The sequence below is a fragment of the Lissotriton helveticus genome, chromosome 11, assembly GCF_964261635.1.
Source record: "Lissotriton helveticus chromosome 11, aLisHel1.1, whole genome shotgun sequence".
Lineage (NCBI taxonomy): Eukaryota > Metazoa > Chordata > Amphibia > Caudata > Salamandridae > Lissotriton > Lissotriton helveticus.
In genome coordinates, this window is record NC_136072.1 from 361,072,046 (window position 1) to 361,093,035 (window position 20,990).

The 20,990-nt window shown below is 39.9% G+C and overlaps 1 protein-coding gene across 1 annotated transcript in view; it reads left to right on the forward strand.

Moving 5' to 3' along the window:
- Window positions 1-20,990, forward strand: part of PPP1R7 (protein phosphatase 1 regulatory subunit 7) — a 554,877-nt gene that overhangs the window by 468,649 nt on the left and 65,238 nt on the right. The window lies entirely within an intron of this gene.

Here is a 20,990-nt window from a genome sequence, read left to right on the forward strand (position 1 = left end):
TTTTATGCAAGTAAAACTTCCAGCTAACTATAACTGGTGTGAAACCTATGGTTTTTTCAGTGAATTTAATAGGTTTTTTAAATGCTAATTCCTAACTATAACTGGTGTAAAACCTATGGTTTTTTTCAGTGAATTTCAATGGTTTTTTAATGGCAAATCTCTATAGGTATAAAAAGTAAAAAAAATTATAACAAATTTTATATTGTATAATTATGTAATTTTTTTTTAGTTTTTTTTGCCCCGGGGCGCGTACCGGTGAACGCACGGGTAAGCGCAATGTTACGGCGCGCCCCGGGGCGCGTACCAATGAGCGTCCCAGTAGCGCTATTCCCGCGAACGAAAACAACATCGTGACGTATCGCGTAGCCGCGTGATGCGTCATATGACGCACAGCGTAAGCACACCCGGAAGCACGCGAGCGCATACGATCGCGCAACGTCCTGATGCGCTTATGCTACGCACCCCCGGGCGCGCCCCGGGGCGCGTAGCGTAAGCGCGTCGGGTCATGTGACCTGAAAATAACACTTTCTATTGGTGCAGAACAGTTTTGGTTTCCAAATGATGAAAGCCCGGGTCATGTGACCTGAAAATAACACTTCTCATTGGTTCAGGACAGTTTTTTTTCTCCAAATGATGAAAGACCCCACCTTTTTCCTTATTCTGACTTTGTCCTTTGACTGAGGAAGACCTGTTTCAACAACAAAGAGAATTATTTTGTACTTTAAAATGGCTACAGTAGCAGCAGCAGCTGGAGCATCTGCACCACCACCACCACCACCACCACCAAGAGGACCACCACAACAGTACATTGGTGGTCAAGAAGAGGAGGAAGAGGAAGAGGAAGAGGAGGAGGGGAGAAGATGGCTGCCTGAAGACAATACCCCATACAAGCCAAGGCCACACATTGTATGGGAGTTTTTTTCTATCCCAGAGGGCAAGAATAAAGTCAATGCGGCCAAGGTGACTTGCCTAATCTGTGGCATGGAACTCTCAAGGGACAACCCTAACAAAAAATATTCCTTTGGTAATAATACCATGATTAGACACATGACCCGCAAGCATCCAAACAACTATTCTGCTGCAGAGATCAGGGAACTGGCCAGTAACCTCCCCCAATCTTCAAGGACCACCTCCAAAAGAAAGCAACCTACTCCATCGGGACCAGAAACAACGGAGACGATGCCTTGCATTCAACCACGATTTGAAGATTTTAGAATTACATGTATTCATTGTGGTAAGCTCATCTCCTATGGTGAAAAGAGCGTAAAGCTCATCGTCCTTGCTGGTGACAATCACAATTGCCCCAAAAAACCCTAATTTTTTCCGTTTTTTGTTTTTTGCTCCAGTTGAGCCATTTTCAATTCCCTTTTTTTTGTTTCTCCCCATAAAAAATACAAAAAATATAAAACTGTTCAGAAAAGCCAAAAAAAAGTACAAAATGTTCAAAAAAATATATAAAACAACAAAAAGGAAAAAAAAACAGTTCTTTTTAAAACTACCTTTAATTTATAAAAATAAACCTATATTTTTAAAGAATCTCTGTCAATTTTTTTCCCTTAGGGTACGCGTACCGGGGCGCGCACCCAAAAAAAAAATAAAAAAAAATAATGAAGGAGTTAGCATGAGGGGCGCGCACCCAAAAAAAATAAAAAAAAATAATGAAGGAGTTAGCATGAGGGAAGAACATAAAGAGAGTAATGTTAAGAGAAAGAGAGCTACAGGATGAACACAGAAGGGATTGTTTATTACATAGTAAAAAACAGAGAAGGTGTAATAGGGTGGAAGTGAGAAAAGTAAAATGACTAAGGGAGCGAAAGAAGGGAAGAGAGGAAGAAGACTAAAGTAGAGTTAGTGGGAGAATGTGAGTGGGTGTTGAAAGAAAAAGAAAGGACAGTAAAAATGGAGAATGAAGGATAGTGACGGAACTGGGATAAATGAAGAACGGTGAGGGAGGGTGAGAAAAGAGCAGTTAGTGTAAGTAAAGAGGGGTGAAAGAGGGTGAAAAATTGAATTAGGATAAGACATGGGGAGTGACAAAGAGAAAGGACAAAGAGAGTAAAGGAAACAGTGCCTGAATGGGTCTGAGTGAAACAGCAAAGAAAGGTAAGTAATGCAGTGTGTGTGACTTATAGGGAGTCAGTGGGTGTACATCGGGGTGTGGGTGTGTAAGGTGTGTCTGTGGGTGTGGGTGTGTGGGATGTTTTGGTGTGGGTGGAGGTGAGGGTGTGCGAGATATGTGTGAGGGGTGTAAGGGCGTGAGGGGTATGTGTGTGTATGGAATGTGTGTGTGTGGAGTGTGTGTGGGGGTGTGGGGGTGTATGAGGTATGTGTGTGGGGTGTATGTAAGAGGTGTGTGTATGTGTTGGGCGGGGGATGAGGTGTGTGTGTAGGAGTGAAGTAAATAATTAAGAAAAACAGAATGAGTGAAGAAGCAAAGGAAGGGAACAGAGGGTAAGTGAAGTAAAGAATAGGGACAGAAAGAAGTTGAATATGAGAGGGGAAATAGGGAAAGGGGAGTAAACATGGAGAATAAGAATAAGTGAGGGAAGCAGAGTAAAGAAACAGGAGTGAGGTTGGTTGAGAAAATATTAGTGAGCTTAAAGCAAAGGGTGATGACAAATTACATTTTTTAGTCACACTTACCATATAATAAATGTAACTTTAATTACATTTTTTACTACACTTTGTATCTGTGAAAGCGAGAAGAAAAAATAAGTTATAATTAGTAAAATATGTATTTTAAATTAAAAGATACAAATGAAGAGGTTAAAAATCATAACAGTGTATTTAGAAATAAAGTAAGAGTGAAGGACATAGAAAGGGAAATAAAGTAAGGTAGAAGGACAAAAAGAGAGAAAAAGAAATAGAAGGAGAGCAAATTACTAAGAGTAAGGCATATAGATTCACTGACAGAGAGGAAGAGAAGAACAGAGAAATGAACTGAAGGTAAGAAAGATACTAAAACAATGTGAGTTAGCAAAACTACGTCAGGAAACAGTAGTAAGTAAAAAGATAATGACAGAGACGGAAAAGAGTCTAATTAAGGATGCATTTAGAAGAATGAGGAATAGAAGATAACTGAGAGTAAGTGAAGAACAGTCATAGAGTGCAGGGATGAAGGGAGAGAGGATAATATACAATGATTGAGGGAAATGGAGTGAGGAAGTTAGTAGACAGACACAATAAGAGAAAAACTGAGTGAGGTGGAATACAACGAGTGAGCAAAGGAAATGAGTAAGGGAGCAAAAAAAGGAAACAGAGGATAAGACGACTAAAACAGTGGTACTGAGAGAAAATAATTTGGTGATGAAAGTAAAGAGAAGGACATTGAAAGAAAGGAAATAAGGGATAGTAATGAAACCAGAGTAAAAGAAATGGGATGAAGAACGATGACAGAGGAGCAGTAAAGTTGTTGTAAAGGAAATGATAGAAGGTAGATAAACACAAGTGAACATAACACAAGGACAGTGAGGCACTGAAGACATAGAGGTAGTGAACGAAAAATAGAGAGAAGAGGTCAAAAGAAAGGAGCAAACAAAGATAAGCGAAGGAGAGTGGGTGATTTATAGTGATAGAGTGCGACAATACTGCTGAGTGAGTAAAGAGGAATTACTAAAAGAGCAAAGGAGGAAAATACGGAAAAGGGAAGTAAAGCAGAGAGACTGAAAGCTGAAAAGTTATGCAAGGGAGAGAGGGGATGCAGACAGTTGAAATGAGAATGAGGGGTTGTGAAAGAAGTGGAGTAAAAGAACGGGGTTGAAAGAGAGTGAAAGAAAGACATAAGTGAGTAAAAAGAGCTGAAAAAGGGTGGAAAAAGAAAAGTGAGTGTGAGCCAATGGGAATATAATTTAAATTACAGAATACAAACCATAGATTAACTTGTACAACATGTTACATAGTTTATTTTTGCTGTTCCCAGAAAATATTGAATTTCACTTAAAAAAGTGAGTTCAAACTACTCATCATATTACAGTGGGGGGAAAAAACACAATCAAAAAGATTGTGTTTTAAAAAAAAACATCTAAACTTAAAAATAACAAATGTACACTAATCTTTGATTCACTTACTTTTCCTTTAGGCCATATAGTATATCATGAAGGTCCTTTTCGTTGGAAAGTACTCTGCTGTTCTATAAAAATTCCATTTCATCGACTTTCTAGAAGACAACCTTGAAGAACATCTGAAATATTTTCATTATTTTCATATACTCCTTCTGTTCAGTCATAACTCTTTGCTCATTCCTTCACTATTCCTTAAGGCCAAATAGTGTCAGATGTATCATTATATTTTCAAATGAATGAAAACAAACTCTAAAATTACCGTTTTTCCGACGTTCTGAAAGAAAGGCTCAAATAACATTTTCACAATATTTAAATTTACGTAATTCCATCTCTGACTTACTCATGTTCATCATTTCCAATAATACTGATATCACTTACTATGAGATCCACTTACGGTACCTATATGACAAATCCATTTTTTATATTATCTTGATCACTTTTACCCAGAATATAATTTTAAATAGCAAACTAACCTTTATTAACTGCTTCCGTCTTCATAGGCCAATTACCTTTACTTAAATTTTGGTTCTAAAAACACTAGATATGAATTTTTTAAGTCAAAAGGCAAACGTTGTTTTAAACTCAAATGAGTGTCATTACAAAGGGTCCAACCTTTACAACTTTTTAAATAGCCTGTGTAATGCCCTGATGTTGTTGAAGGACCGTCATGATAAATAATAGCTACAGTTGCAAACCTTCTTCCTGAAATTGATAACTGAGAAGCCACAACATTTTTAACAGAAGTTGTCCATTTCGTTCCATCAGGTCTACATCGTTGGAACATTAAAATGACATAGTGACCATAACTTTGTAGAAATAATGTGGACAGCATTGCAGACTTACATTGGGTACACACCATATTGTGATCAGCTGCTTTAACGAGATTATTAAAAGGCACTGATTTGCAGTCTGGTAAACTCAAATATATAAATCTTTCAGTGTCTATTCTAGTACTACTTGATAAAGTACAGTTATCACAGTCATGCTGCCATTGATAAGAAAGGTTAAAAAGATTTTTTATATCTACTCCTTCATCTTCCAATACATCAAACATATACATTAAAAATTCCTGACAATCCTGCTGAATTATCTGTGAAAATTGATTTTGACCAGAACATATGTCTAGAAGATTTCTAATTTCTGAAACACTTTATATTTTTGCTCTATCACTGCTACATTTCTCAAACACAGAATTCAATAAACAGCAGAATGTTTGATCCCGATTTTCAACTATCTGTTCTTGTAAATTTTGAAGAAAAAAAAAACATTAACTAGTACATTAGCATAGCAGTTGACACCAGAACTGTTTTCAAACTGAAATCCAACATCTTCAACAGAATCCTTTTTCTTTCTGCTTACAAATACAGTTTCATCTACTTTTTGTCTTTTTGTTAGTACCTCACTGCAATTATTCTCATTTCTTCTTTTTCGGCCTACCACACATTTTTCAAACAGAGGATATTGAGGCAAATGTGGAGCATACTCTCTTCTTAACCTATTGTATTCTTTAACACAATCTAGATCAGCACAAATCTGTGTTTCATCACACTCAATCAAGTACAATCCTGATAAAGTTCTGACTCGTGATAATGCCACATATGCCATACCCTCTTTAAACACAGAACTTCCAATGTTCACCAAAGCACTATCTACACTTAAACCTTGAGATTTATGAATTGTCACTGCATATGCCAAACAAACAGGAAACTGTTTTCGGCGAACATATAAGTCTTTCACAAGCAAAAATCTAGCTGAACAACGACAAATTTGTTCTATTTAGTCAATGCCATCAAATTTAATTTTTAAAATTTCAATTCCATCTCTATTTTTGTAATTCACAAAACCAACAACATGACCCATTGCTCCATTTACCAGACCTCTTTCAACATTTAAATTCCTTCTCAAAATGATACGACAATTTAAACACACATTCAGAGTCTTTTCAAAACCAGCAGTTTTAGATATAGTTTTCTCTAATGAATCCAATTTTGATTTCAAATTTTCTGACAAAATAATTTTTGCTCCCATATGCTCTATTTTATCTATAGCTTCCAGTTTCACTATCTCTTCATTCTCTAACTTTAACATTTTGTTGTTGAACATGGAACATTCTTTCAGAGTAGGCATCAAACACATGCCAGATTTCTTCTCGTTAATTTTCTTAAAAATATTCTCTGGAAGAATGTTTTCATTTGGGTACAAATTTGAAATTAATCGTCCATGTAAAGCTTCTTTCCCATGCTGACTTATTTTTCCGATTCTTACATCTTGTAGAATATTTTTATAATCTTCATTCTTTGCCTGCCGCATATTTTGAAGTAGTTCTGCATATTTGAAATGTAACCATATATTAACGTTTCCAATGCTTCCTAGGCACTTCCTGGTATCTTCATGCATGACCATTTTAAACACTTGTTGACCTTTCACTGGAGTCAACTGCAGTAGATCTCCAAAAACAATAATGCGTTTTCCTCCAAATAAGACATCATAGTCTGTTCTAAGAATTTCTTGCATTCTCAAATGCACAAAAGCAAGCATTAGATTTGAGACCATGCTTACTTCATCAATGATAAGAAGTTTCATTTTCTTCAGGACTCTGGAAACTTCAGAACACGCATCTCCAGATAGCTTGTGGTATTGCAATTTGTTATCATGCTCCACTGGCAGCATCAGTAAACGATGTAAAGTAATCCCTTTAATATTATGTGCTGCCAGCCCAGTTGGAGCGGTAACAACACAAGACAGCGGCGATTCAGTCCTTTTCTGCAGATAAGTTGCAATTGATTTAATCAGAAAACTTTTTCCAGTTCCCGCTTCTCCACTCACGTACAGTCGGACAGGCTTAAATCATGTACATGAGCACTCTTTCTTCTCATGACTCAATCTATGTTCAACCTGTTCTGTGACTTCGTCATATATCTGTTTCTGCTCAAGGTTTAATTGTTTCACCAAATCTTCTAAATTAATTACATCCTCTTGAGCTCTTTCCACCTCATCCATGGCAGTGGCAGCTTCATTTTGGATAATTGGTCCTCCTAGTGGATCCTGACTCAATGAAGCAGAACTCTGACTGTCTTGAGAACTGTCTCTCGCAATCTCTGCAGCAATTGTTGCTTCTTGCTCTATTTCTTCATTTAACATTTGCAGATAATTTGGAAAACAGGACATTCTGTGGTATCCTTGGTTGCATTAAAAGAGTCTTCATAACAGAGAAAATCTCCAAGTAGTTCCTCTTCTGTATGCCATGGTTTAAAGAGTTGCAAAAGAGCCAAATAGTAAAATTCTCTTTTGTCTGGATTTTCACAACTCAGTTTTTGATGATTAATCAAATGACCTTTTCTCTGTTTCACTAGACATCCTTCACATCCAATGACAGCATATATTACATTATTGATATCTTCTCTGATGTTCCTCTTATAAATATATCTTTGCAGAACTTCATAGAGACAAGCGTTCTCAAGGTGAGGACTTCTATTTGGATAGTATGTATCCAACATGTGTGTCTTCAAAATATCTGTACTTTCTGGTTCTTTCTCTGCCAAATACTCTATCTCTTGTACAGATTTCAAAACTCAGTTTCGTGATGCAGCAAGACCTAGACTTATCCAAATGATGGTTCTAGATTTGGCATAGAGACTTGCTGATGACAATCGATCAGAACATTCATATGCTCCAATTTCTCGATGCGACAACATCTTCAGACTGTAACTATATATTTTCTTGCTTAGACTCTTTTCATGTGAAATGTCCTCCCACATTTCCTTCAGTTCTGTCTTTTCTTTTTTTGTGATGTAAGACGTCACATATCGAGCCACAGCAATAGAGTTGTCAGCAACAAATTGAATATCCATGTTAGCATTCCACATGGACAAAATCACTGGGTTGTAGTCGTTGATGTACTTGGACTCTTCGTTTCTTTTTAAATTGTATGTATTTTTTGATTTCCTCGTCACAGTATGTCGCAGAGAAGACATCAAATTATTTACTCTTCCTTTAAAAATCACTGGTCTTGGAAAGCCGAAACGACATTTTGTGTAGAACTTGTCCTTGTTTCTGAATTTTCGACGACAGTACTTTCCACAACGATGGGATTGAAAGCGTAAAACTTGTTGCCTTAAACTGTTTTCTTCGGTAGTTTTCGGAACAGCACATGTTGAATACTCTTCAATGAAGCTCATCACTGTCTCATCCGAATCTGTTCAAATTTGGGTGCATCTTTAATCCACAACAACATATGTATATGAGGAGCCTCTCTCGCTTGATACTCCTTTCTCCAAAAGAAATCCAAAACCTCTCCAAGGGGAGGATTTTTTTTGTTGGTAATAAAAGACATCATAGCTTCAAATCTATGATTAAAATATCTGCATACATTCACTGGATCCAAAGAACACAGTTCTCCAGCAGTTTCGAATTCTATATTTTGTATATTTGCATTTGCCTCTCGTAGAAATTGAAGTAAGTCGTCCCATGCATACTCAGCACAGCTAAGAGTGAGGAACCATGTAGGAGTTCCTACGTTTCTTAGCATACATTTCACTTCCCCATGACGACGGTACCAATACTCATTTGTACCACGCTGACATGCCATGAGATTGATTAAATGAGATTCCAAAATATTATCTTGCAGATTCACTTTCTCCATAAAGTCCCTCGCCGAAACATTTTGCAGAAGTGTTCCACTTTTCAGTATATGGTTTACTGCATAAGAAAGCCCAGACAAGTCACTTTCATACAGTAGACGAAACAAATAGGGAATGCATTGACGAAACCTTGGATCTTCAGCATATAATCGTACAGTTCGATATTCAGATGCAGGAATTTGAAGTGGTCGATCGTCATATCGTCCACCTCGACCTGTTGGAAATAAATGTGGAAAGCAACGAGCTTCCAAACTTTCTTCCCATACACTAATGGGACTTCCTTTTGCTGCTTTCATTTGAAACAATTCAATTGCATTCCCCATCACTTCTTTGGAATGCAAAGGATGAACAGTATAATGTTCATATATTTCTTCACTTCTTGATACATCAACTTTTTCAATTTGGCCAGCTGAACAATCACTGTCTTCATCTGCAGCTGTTTCCTCTGCTTCAACACATACATTTTTTTTAGTACTCATTGTTTTTGACCAAATACAACGTTGCCTTTTTGACTTTCCTAACATCCACTAAATCTTGCCAGATTTTCTTACTCTTTGTCGGAACCCCATTAACTAGAAAAACCAGAGGTTCCTCTTCCACTTTCTCTACACCAATTGTATCAATATTTTTCTTGAAATCTAGAGGCAAATAAACAACTCTTCCCTTTAATCCTCTCTGTAAATCTGAAGGAGGCAATTTCCCTATCTCAGGCTCCATGCGAACAATTGCCTGAAAAGGATGGACACATTGAATCAAAATAGACTCATATGTATTTAAATCCATCAATTCAGGAGGAATGTCTACCGACTCCCGATTATTATGAACAGCTCTAGCAGGCATTCTGTTTTGATTTAATTTATCATAACAATATTTACAAATACGCTGATCAGAACTCAAATCAAAACAATTCTCCACCCACAAATAAGTTGTAAAATCCTTCCACTCATAATTATTTGTCTTTTCACTTTTTACGTATAAATCAACTAATCTAGTTTGATGCTTATAATGAGTTCGTCGACAACACACACAAGTAAAATTCGGCCTTTCACTTGATTTCACCTTAAACCTGGTAATTTCCTGGTCAAACTTTTCTGTACTTGAAATCTGTACATTGTCTTCCACATTACCTTGAATTTCTGTGTCAATTTCTACACTGTCCTCTTTTTCACCAAAATAAGAAATCTCAATTTCTTCACAAATCTTCTTCACATCTAATTCAGTTCCATGCAAAAGAGCACTGTTTAATTGTTTAAGCTTAAGTGCTGGACTTTTTGCATAATACAACATTCTCACTAATTTCCTCATTTTGGTATGATGCACTGCTAACATCCTAAAATGATGAAAAACACTCTGACAGACTTTTCTAGAAAGACAAGCCAGTGAATGCCCTTGCAAACCTGTGTTTTCTCTCAATCTGCAAGGATCTAAGTCTTGCAACAACTTCATTTTCTGTTTCAGACTTTTCTTACTATATGTACGTAAGAAATTACAAAACAAATCAATTGATTCCTGTCGCACACTACAAATACGACTACACTTCCAAGTGTACACTGGACCCTTAGTACGTCTCCCTAAAACTTCATCAGTTAACACCTCTTCTGGTTCTCTAGGCACAAGTTTCTCTTTTTCAATCGGACAACCGTCTTTCACCTCATATGCTCGACCACTGGTGTCAACTGCATGCACTAAATCATTCTCCTGGAAGTAACTCTCCTCATTAAAAAATGGCTCACAACTTGAACTGTGCATCCATTCTCCTGAAAAAACTTTACAAAAATTAGTCCGATTAATTACTCTTTTCCATCTACTGTTTGATTTAAAAACATCAATTGTCTTGTTAAGTGTTCTTATTCTATTGATTATTAAAATAAATAATTTTTTCTTAACTTCAAAAGCCTGATCAACAATCTTCTCTACATTTTTCTTTTTCTTATAAAAAGCAGCTCTGTTTTCCTTTCCTAATGTTTTTTAACAAGTTTAAAACCACCCTATTGCGAAACATTCGTTTACGAATGTCTCTAAACTGATTCTGCCTTCTATTCCGATACATATTATTCTCTCCTGCTCCAGTAGTAAGATTTTTTGAGTGCCTCTCCTTCCTTTTCAAATTTACTCTCTCCTTCTCTTTTTCTACATGCTGTCCAACATTTTTTTTTGATCTACACATGTTCCGTAAGAAAGACTTAGTTATCTTACCAGGAGCTTCTTTCCTGTTTTTTGAAGTCTTTGTTGTGGAGGAGTGCTGTAATTCCGATGCTGTTTTTAGGTATCGCCTGTCGATGCGCATGCGCATCGAGCTTGCGAGACTATTGGGGCTTAAACAGTCTTTAACCAACTTGCAAGGAATCGTGGCGATTCCTTGCAGTGCCCGTGAAATTCAAGCTCAATGCGCATGCGTATTGAGCTTAAAAGCTCGTGCACATCAGTTCCCTCAGCCGGCTGCTTTAACACCCTCTCCCCGCTCCGCCCCCTCCCCTGCCCGCCGTGTCGCATTTCTCCTCCCCCCTCCCCTTCCCATGTGCTCCCACATATACACAAATTATACACACGATTATTGCTGTAATTATATGTAATTGTTATGCAATTCCCTGCTAAATACAAGAATATTGCTGTAACTGTATGTAATTGTTGTATAATCATGCCGGTTTTTATTTGTATGGTTTAGCTACATGTCAATACTTTATGCAGGAGCCACGGGCTAACCTGCACATCTGCACTCTTTTTAGCCTGTTCTTGTGCCTAATGTTTCTATATGCACTTGGATTGCTGCCTCCTCTCCTGGTACACGCCCAGCACACACAGCTAGCTCAGGTTCCCCTGTTCCCGCCCCCCCACACGTCACGGCCTTTTCCCGCCCACCCCAGTCCCAGCCACTCCCCTCCAAGTACTTTTAACCTCCCACTGTTGCCGGCGTTTCCATGGCAACTTGGATTCACTCCACGACAGACCCCGCTTAAGGTACGTGTTCCGTCTCTGCTCCCGATTACGAGATCGCTCCATGACACGATTATGTGTTCGCTAACTAGCCCCCTTTCCGCCTCCTGAATTACTCTCGATCCCCGGCCGATCACTCACGGATCGACGCCTTTACCACACCAGACAGGATTCCCTTGCAATTACGAACCTGTCCAACGGAACCGGAGCCTCAGCCTCCGCCAATACTGGTTTTCCCTTGCCTCCTCCCAGGTGAGCCTTTCCTTCCCCTTGCCCCGTCATGCCTCCTGCTCCGGTCGCAGAGCATATCTGTAACCCGTGCCGTTTTCCTCCCTCCCAGATTCATTTCTAGCCTGCCGATCCACGCTGGATAACTGCGCAGACTCACATCCAATGGATCTCCCCTGGATCGGACCACTCTGTCCACTAGATTCTTTCCTTTCTCCCCCCCCCCCCCCGACTTAGAACGACCAGGTGAGCCTTAACTTCCCCTTGCCCCGTCATGCCTCCTGCTCCGGTCGCGGAGCACATCTGTAACCCATGCCGTTTTCCTCCCTCCCAGATTCATTTCCACCCTGCCGATCCACACTGGATAACTGCGCAGACTCACATCCAACGGATCCCCCTTGGATTGGACCACTCTTTCCACTCGATTATTCCCTTTCTCCCTCCCGACTTCGAACGACCAGGTGAGCCTAACTCGACCGGGTACCCACACCTGTTGACCAGCCCGATCCTCGCTGGCCACCTAGCACGCTCCCCACGCAGCCCAACTCATGACATGCGCTCCATTCCCCCTCCCACGTCAGTCCTCCCTCGCGCAGCCCCCTGCTGCTCTCCCGACATACCCAACACCTCATTGATCATTGCGCTGCTCCCTAGCTATTACCCCTACGCAACCTTCCTTGATTTCGCACCCCCAGCGCGATCATTCCGCTTCAGCTCTTCACCCGCGACTTCCAGGTCCTACCCCCTCCCATGGGCCATATCTACCAATCCCGGTTTGTGGGTGATCCACGCAACGCCACTCACACACGCAACGCCACACACACGCAACGCCACTCAACCACGCAACGCCACTCAACCACGCAACGCCACTCAACCATGCAACGCCACTCACACACGCAACGCCACTCACACACGCAACGCCACTCACACACACAACACCACTCACACACGCAACGCCACTCAACCACGCAACGCCACTCAGCCACGCAACGCCACTCAGCCACGCAACGCCACTCAGCCACGCAACGCCACTCAGCCACGCAACGCCACTCACACACGCAACGCCACTCACACACGCAACGCCACTCACACACACACAACGCCACACACAGGCAACGCCACTCATCCACGCAACACCACTCACACATGCAACGCCACTCAACAACGCAACGCCACTCAACCACGCAACACCACTCACACATGCAACGCCACTCACACACGCAACGCCACTGAAACAACAGCGCCACTCAAACAGCGCTACTCACACACGCAACGCCACTCACACACGCAACGCCACTCACACACGCAACGCCACTCACACACGCAACGCCACTCACACACGCAACGCCACTCACACAAACAACGCCACTCATCCACGCAACGCCACTCATCCACGCAACGCCACTCATCCACGCAACGCCACTCATCCACGCAACGCCACTCATCCATTTGCAAAACGAAAAATGTTAAACTCTTCTATTGCGATACCTATTGCATTTTCAATGCTTGTTGTTTTTTCCGCTTATCATTTTTTCTTCTTCTTTGCCTTGAGGGCATCTTTCCTTACTCTTGAAATCTTGATTTCAATCTGTGTTAAATAAAAAAATAGCACATTATATACCACTATTATCAAACAACAAAGCAATGACAAAAAGCAAACGGTCTATTCAGGTTTACAGATCAAGTGAGGATTCTCCAGGGGTGCAGAGGAGGTGATGCCTGTGTTGAAGAGTGTAGTGGAAGAGATGTCTGTCCACAGGTACAAAGAAAGTGAGACCTGTGTCTAAGAGTGCAGTAGGGGATAGTCTTCATGAAGTCTAGTCCACTGCACTCTTACACACAGGCTTCACCACCTATGCTTCCCAGGAAAGGCCTCTCTCCCACTACAGTCTTTAACATAGGCCTCATCTCCTCTGTACCTCTGGACATGCCTCACCTCATCTGCACAATCTACTTCCTAATCTGAGGTAACACAGGTGACATTATTGTGAAAGGATGAAATATATGTATTTAATCATGCAGACACTATTTATTCCTTCTCAAAAAACTAAAAGTCATTGATTTTCACCAAAATCGTTTTTTAAATAACATTTTAAACACACAGTGCAGGTCCTATGTACAAGCATTCAGTGTCCATGACTACAGTGGAGAGGACTAACCTCCTCTCACCCTTGGACAAGCCTTACCTCATCTCTGTCCTCTGGACAAGCCTCAACGTATTGAGTATAATTGATGGTAACTAGGTGCAGATGAGGTGACGCATGTCCAAGGGTGTAAATAAGCTGAGGCCTGTCTAAGCATGCAGATTAGTTGAAGTCTATTCAGGGTTGCACATGAGGTGAGGATTGTCTAAGGGTGCAGAAGAGGTATGGCCTGTATTAAAGAGTGCAGTGGAAGAGTCGTCTGTCCACGGGTGCAAAGAAGATGACACCTTTGTCTAAGAGTGCAGTGGGGGATAGGCTTCATGAAGCCTAGACCACTGCACTCTTAAACACAGGCCTCACCTCCTCTGTCCCTCTGGACATGCCTCACCTCATCTGCACAATCTACTTCCTAATCTGAGGTAACACAGGTAACATTATTGTGAAAGGATGAAATATATGTATTCAATCATGCAGACACTATTTATTCCTTCTCAAAAATCTAAAAGTCATTGATTTTCACCAAAATCGTTTTTTAAATAACATTTTAGACACAGTGTAGGTCCTATGTACAAGCATTCAGTGTCCATGAGTACAGTGGACAGGACTGACCTCCTCTCACCCTTGGACAAGCCTTACCTCATCTGTGTCCTCTGGACAGGCCTCAATGTATTGAGTATAATTGATGGTAACTGGGTGCAGATGAGGTGACGCATATCCAAGGGTCTAAATAAGCTGAGGCCTGTCTAAGCATGCAGATTAGTTGAAGTCTATTCAGGGTTGCAGATGAGGTGAGGATTGTCTAGGGGTGCAGAAGAGGTATGGCCTGTATTGAAGAGTGTAGTGGAAGAGAGGTCTGTCCACGGGTGCAAAGAAGATGAGACCTGTGTCTAAGAGTGCAGTGGGGGATAGGCTTCATGAAGCCTAGTCCACTGCACTCTTAGACACAGGTCTCACCACCTACGTTCTCCAGGAAAAGCCTCTCTCCCACTACAGTCTTGAACACAGGCCTCACCTCCTCTGTCCCTCTGGACATGCCTCACCTCATCTGCACAATCTACTTCCTAATCTGAAGTAACACAGGTGACATTATTGTGTAAGGATGAAATATATGTATTTAATCATGCAGACACAATTTATTCCTTCTCAAAAATCTAAAAGTCATTGATTTTCACCAAAATCGTTTTTTAAATAACATTTTAGACACACAGTGCAGGTCCTATGTACAAGCATTCAGTGTCCATGAGTACAGTGGAGAGCACTGACCTCCTCTCACCCTTGGACAAGCCTTACCTCATCTGTATCCTCTGGACAGGCCTCAATGTATTGAGTATAATTGATGGTAACTGGGTGCAGATGAAGTGACGCATGTCCAGGGGTGTAAATAAGCTGACACATCGCTGTTTTCATAAATAAGGCCCTCAGTGTACTTCTCAATCTGAGGTAACACAGGTGACATGATTGTGAAAAGTTCAAATTTTTTTATGTAATCATGCACACACTATTTATTCTTTCTCAAAAATGTAAGTCATTGATTTGCCCCAAAAATGTTTTAGTAATGTAATGAAAAGCTTATACATATGACCTTTTCTCTGTTTTTGAAATGTTATTCTAAAAAATGATTGTGAGGCCTAACCAAGAGTGCAGATGAGACGAAGCCTGTCCAGGGGAGCACAAAAGGTGAAGCTTGTGTCCAAGAGTGCAGTGGACAGGACTAAACTGGAGTAGTGTGCAAAAAAAAGATGATGCGTCAGTTTTGCACTGCTGATGCGTCACTTTTTGTGACGCATCGGCGGCATAAAACATGTGCCTTGTTGCGCCATATTTAAAAAGTGACGCATGTAGGTAGATGCGTCACTTTTTAAACCTCTGCGCAACATTATACCTCTGTCAGGTGTAATGTACACAGAGGGGTCATTTCCCCGCAAAAAGCCTCGTAATAGTGACGCAGTGAAATCTATGAGATTTCACTGCGTCACTTTTAGGACACTGTTACGTCAAAATCTTGCGCCTGCCTCACAGCAGGCATATGACTGAAGCAAACGCTTTCACATGGGGCTTTCCCCATGTGAAAGGATGCATTACTGGAGTACAAGAATTCCATTTCAGTACTGAAAACTCACTATTTTACAAAATACATTTCCTCTCTATTGCAAACATTCCTACCAAGCATTACCAAAAAAATGACACAAACCAACAGCAAAGAAGCTCAGTCTGCTTCCTAATCTGAGGTAACACAGGTGACATGATTGTGAAAGGTTCAAATATTTTTATGTAATCATGCACACACTATTTATTCCTTCTCAAAAATGTAAAAGCCATTGATTTGCCCCAAAATCGTTTTTTTGAATAACATTTTAGAAACAGAGCGCAGGTCCTATGTACAAGCATTCCATTTCAGTACTGAAAACTCACTATTTTACAAAATACATTTCCTCTGTCTTGCAAACATTCCTACCAAGCATTACCAAAAAAATGACACAAACCAACAGCAAAGAAGCTCAGTGTGCTTCCTAATCTGAGGTAACACAGGTGACATGATCGTGAAAAGTTCAATTTTTTTTATGTAATCATGCACACACTATTTATTCTTTCTCAAAAATGTAAAAGCCATTGATTTGCCCCAAAATCGTTTTTTCAATAACATTTTAGAAACACAGTGCAGGTCCTATGTACAAGCATTCCATTTCAGTACTGAAAAGTCACTATTTTAAAAAATACATTTCCTATCTCTTGCAAACATTCCTACCAAGCATTTCCCAAAAAATGAAACAAACCAACAGCAAAGAAACTCAGTCTACTTCCCAATCTGAGGTAACACAGGTGACAGGTTTGTAAAAGATTCAAATATTTTTATGTAATTATGCACACACTATTTATTCCTTCTTAAAAATGTAAAAGCCATTGATTTGCACTAAAATCGTTTTTCAATTAACATTTTAGAAACAGAGCACAGGTCCTATGTACAAGCATTAATTTTCACTACTGAAACCCATTGATTTGCACTAAAATCGTTTTTCAATTAACATTTTAGGAACAGAGCACAGATCCTATTTACAAGCATTCATTTTCACTACTGAAACTCATTGATTTGCACTAAAATCGTTTTTCTATTAACATTTTAGATACAGAGCACAGGTCCTATGTACAACCATTCAACTTCACTACTGAAACCTCACTATTTCACAAAATACAAATCCTCTATCTTGCAAATATTGAAACCATGCATTTTCAAAAAGCATCACACAAACCAACAGCAAAGAAAGTCAATGTGCTTCTTAATCTGAACTCTCTTTCTATATTGAATAAATCATAACTCACCTTTACAAATGCTTTGGGAGATTGAGAACAGTGTCAGATACACACACCAATATTTCTTTAGCAGAGCAAAAGGTATGTTCTCCAGGCACTGCAACCATTAATGGCACAGAAAACCTCTAATTCTACACACATATTCCTCATGGTAACCAATCAAAACGCTTCCCTCTCTATTTTCAAATCAACCCCCCCCCCTCAGCCCTTTCCACCTGTTACCATAGCAACTCCCTCCTCACTGAGCTCTCAGGGTTAAAAGTTTATTCTACAATGTTGCAAATGAACTCAGCAAGGATGTTTGACCCTATCAATAAACCAGCTTATCAGGTGCAATCTTTCTTTTAATGACTTTTTCTTGACCATTCAAATGACTTCTTTCACAGAACAGAACCATGCACCCTAACTTTCAGTTTTCAACTATCTGAATCCACCAATCTTTGCTTGTTATTCAAAAACACTGAAACTCTACATTTTTTTTGCAAACTCCTACTGTTCCAACTGCCATTTCATTCCTACACTTCATCTGACTGCACCAGAACCTCCTCTCACCATGTACTCTGTCTGGATTATTGGACATAGCTGCATACCTTCATCTGACTGCACCAGAACCTCCTCTCACCATGTACTCTGTCTGGATTATTGGACATAGCTGCATACCTTCAGAAATTTTCACAACCTTGATTTACCAAATGTGCACATAAAATGGATTGGCCAAAGAGGATTGAGATGTCATCAATTGATACCATTGGTGAAAACCTTTTACCATCTGCCACACCCTGACCTCATAATTTTGCACTGTGGTGGAAATGACCTAGGCACTTTGACTGGGGTAGGTCTGGAGATGCTTTTAAAGGACACCTTTGGGCAATTGATGACACTTTTTCCACAAACTGCCTTGGTATATTCCAATATATGCCAAAGACAGAAATGGAAGTGGTCCAACCAATTTTGTCCACAATTTGAGAAAGCACAGAAACATGTGAATAAATCTGTTTCTGCTTACATGAGAGACTATGGAATGGGTTCAATATACAACAACAACTTGCGTTACAACATGCAAGATATCTACAGAGGAGATGGTGTGCACTTCTCAGATGAGGGGAATAGAATATTTCTCCTGAATTTAAGACTGTACATTGGTACCTACTTGTAGGTACCTAAATCAGCCACAGAACCCAAAAGCTCTTTTCAGGGCTACCCTACCTCTGATCACTTCAAATGATTATCTTTTTCTAACTTTTTTCACTATTTTTCACCAAAGTACGCTCCCCGGTACGCTTCCCGGTGCGCGTACCCGGCGCTCCCCCCGCGAAAAATTTAAAAAATATTATTTTTTTTGGCCTATATGGGCCTCCTAAGACCCCCTCAGAAAACGTAAGGGGTCAGGGGGTGCCTACCGTGCCCCCTTATACCCATTCCCAACATTGTTTGTGCTCCATTTTCTGTCTCAAATCTACCGAAACACAAGATGGAGGACTCCCGTAGCGCTGCCGGTGCGCATACCGGGGCGCTCACCGGTAAGCGCTCCCAATATGTTTTAAAAGTTAATTTACATAAAAACCTTTATAGAGAAGTTCACCAAATATAGAATAGGCAATACTACATACCAGTCCCTACCATTTTCCCAAATTTGGTGGAATTCCATTGAGCCATTTGGCCTGTAGCCCTGTCTAAATATCCTGAGGTAAATTACATGACAAAACACATCTGAAGTGTTAGAATTTACAACCAATTAAAATTTTACTTTAATTTTCTACTATTATTTCATGACATTTGATTGGTTATGTACATGAATATATATAAAAAAAGAGAGGGAAACACAGCCATTTTGACTACTACTTCCTGAACTACATTTCAAAAGGATTTTCACTGAGAATTTCAACTGCTTTTTCAAAGGTAAATTGTTATTTTGGAAAGTGAAGTATGTTGTGCACTTTAAGTTAATTTGGAAAACATTTTCTGATATTTATATACTATCCCTCTGTAATAGTTATAGATTGAGATAGGCTTCTCTGTTATAGTTATGGATGGAGTTAGGCTTGTCTTGTATAATTATGAATTTACTTAGGCTTTATCACATACACTTTTTTATATTTCTACTTCCAGCCTGATACTATACACTGCCCAAAGATAACTTCACTGTATTAGTTCAGTGTGTGGAAGCAGTAGATTCACTGATTGAAAATGAGGACATTGCAGACAATGTATTGTTATAAGTTCTATTAAATTTTGAAAAAGAATCAGAAAAATAAATTTATATTTAATAATCAAAAATTGTTCGAGACATTATTCATTTTTATATGTAATTCATAAACTATTACCAAATTGATTATAATATAAAGTCAGACTTATAGTATACTGTGCAACTTTTTTGTTACATTGTAATTTTGCTCATAGTTACTTCCTTTCTCTCACTTTATTATCTCCAATGTGTATTTGACATCTCTCTTTCAACTCTTGCCTCCATGTTGTTTCTGCTTTCCTGACACACTATGATATGGATTCCATATACCACAATAACTTCTGTAACAACATGCAAGATATCTACAGAGGAAACGGTGTACATTAAATTTAAGACTCCGCATTGGTACCTACATATTGGTACTTAAAACACCCAAACAACACAACAACTCTATGCAGAGCTACCCTACCTCTAATCACTTTAAATTATTATTTTCCCATTTCACTGGGTTTCCCCCGTGGTACGCTTCCCGGTGCGCGTACCGGGCGCTCACCCCGCGGAAAAAAAAAAAAATTTACATTTTTTACTTTGTCCCGCGGGGCCCTTTTATGGCCCCTACATCAAACCTAGGGGGTCAGGGGGGGTGTACCCTGCCCCCAATCTTGGACCTCCGATTCATAAACAAGTTCATTTGCATGCAACATTTCAAAATGACGAGACTACAAGAGATAATCCCACAGCTACAAAAAGGAGACTTCATGGCAACAATAGATCTAAAAGACGCCTATCTACATATCTCAATGAACCAAGTGCACAAGAAATTCCTTAGGTTCTGCCACGAAAAGACTCACTACCAATTCAAAGTCCTCCCTTTCGGGATAAAATCGGCACCAAGAGTTTTCACAAAATGCCTAGCAGCAGTTGCAGCATCCCTAAGAAGGTCAGGGATCCACGTTTACACCTACGTAGAGGACTGGCTAATAAAGGCAAAATCAAAGCAAACATGTTACGCACATGTCCATCAAGTAATCAACACACTCCAACAGTTGGGTTTTTCAGTAAACCACAAGAAATGGCCAACAACGCCAGAACGAGAAAAAACCCTCTTTGGCGCAAGATTAAACTCCAAGTTTGCACGAGCGTACCCAACAAAGAAAAGAATACAAGCTATCAAGCCGGAAACTCACCTGTACCAGAAGGGTCAGTGTCTGGCAGTGAGGACTATCATAAAACTCATGGGCATGATAGCATCATGCATTCCCCTAGTCACTCATGCACACCTTCAAATGCACCCTTTTCTGGAGTGGCTTTGCAGCAGTTGCTCAAAAGCCACAGGGAGTTTGGAAGATCTAGTGGTTGTAACACAAAAAGTTCAGACAGAGATACACGGTGGGCATCCACAACCATAACACTAGGCAGACCTTTCAAGACACCCACTCCCTTAGTGACTATCACAACAGACGTGTCCCGCAAGGGTTAGGGAGCACAT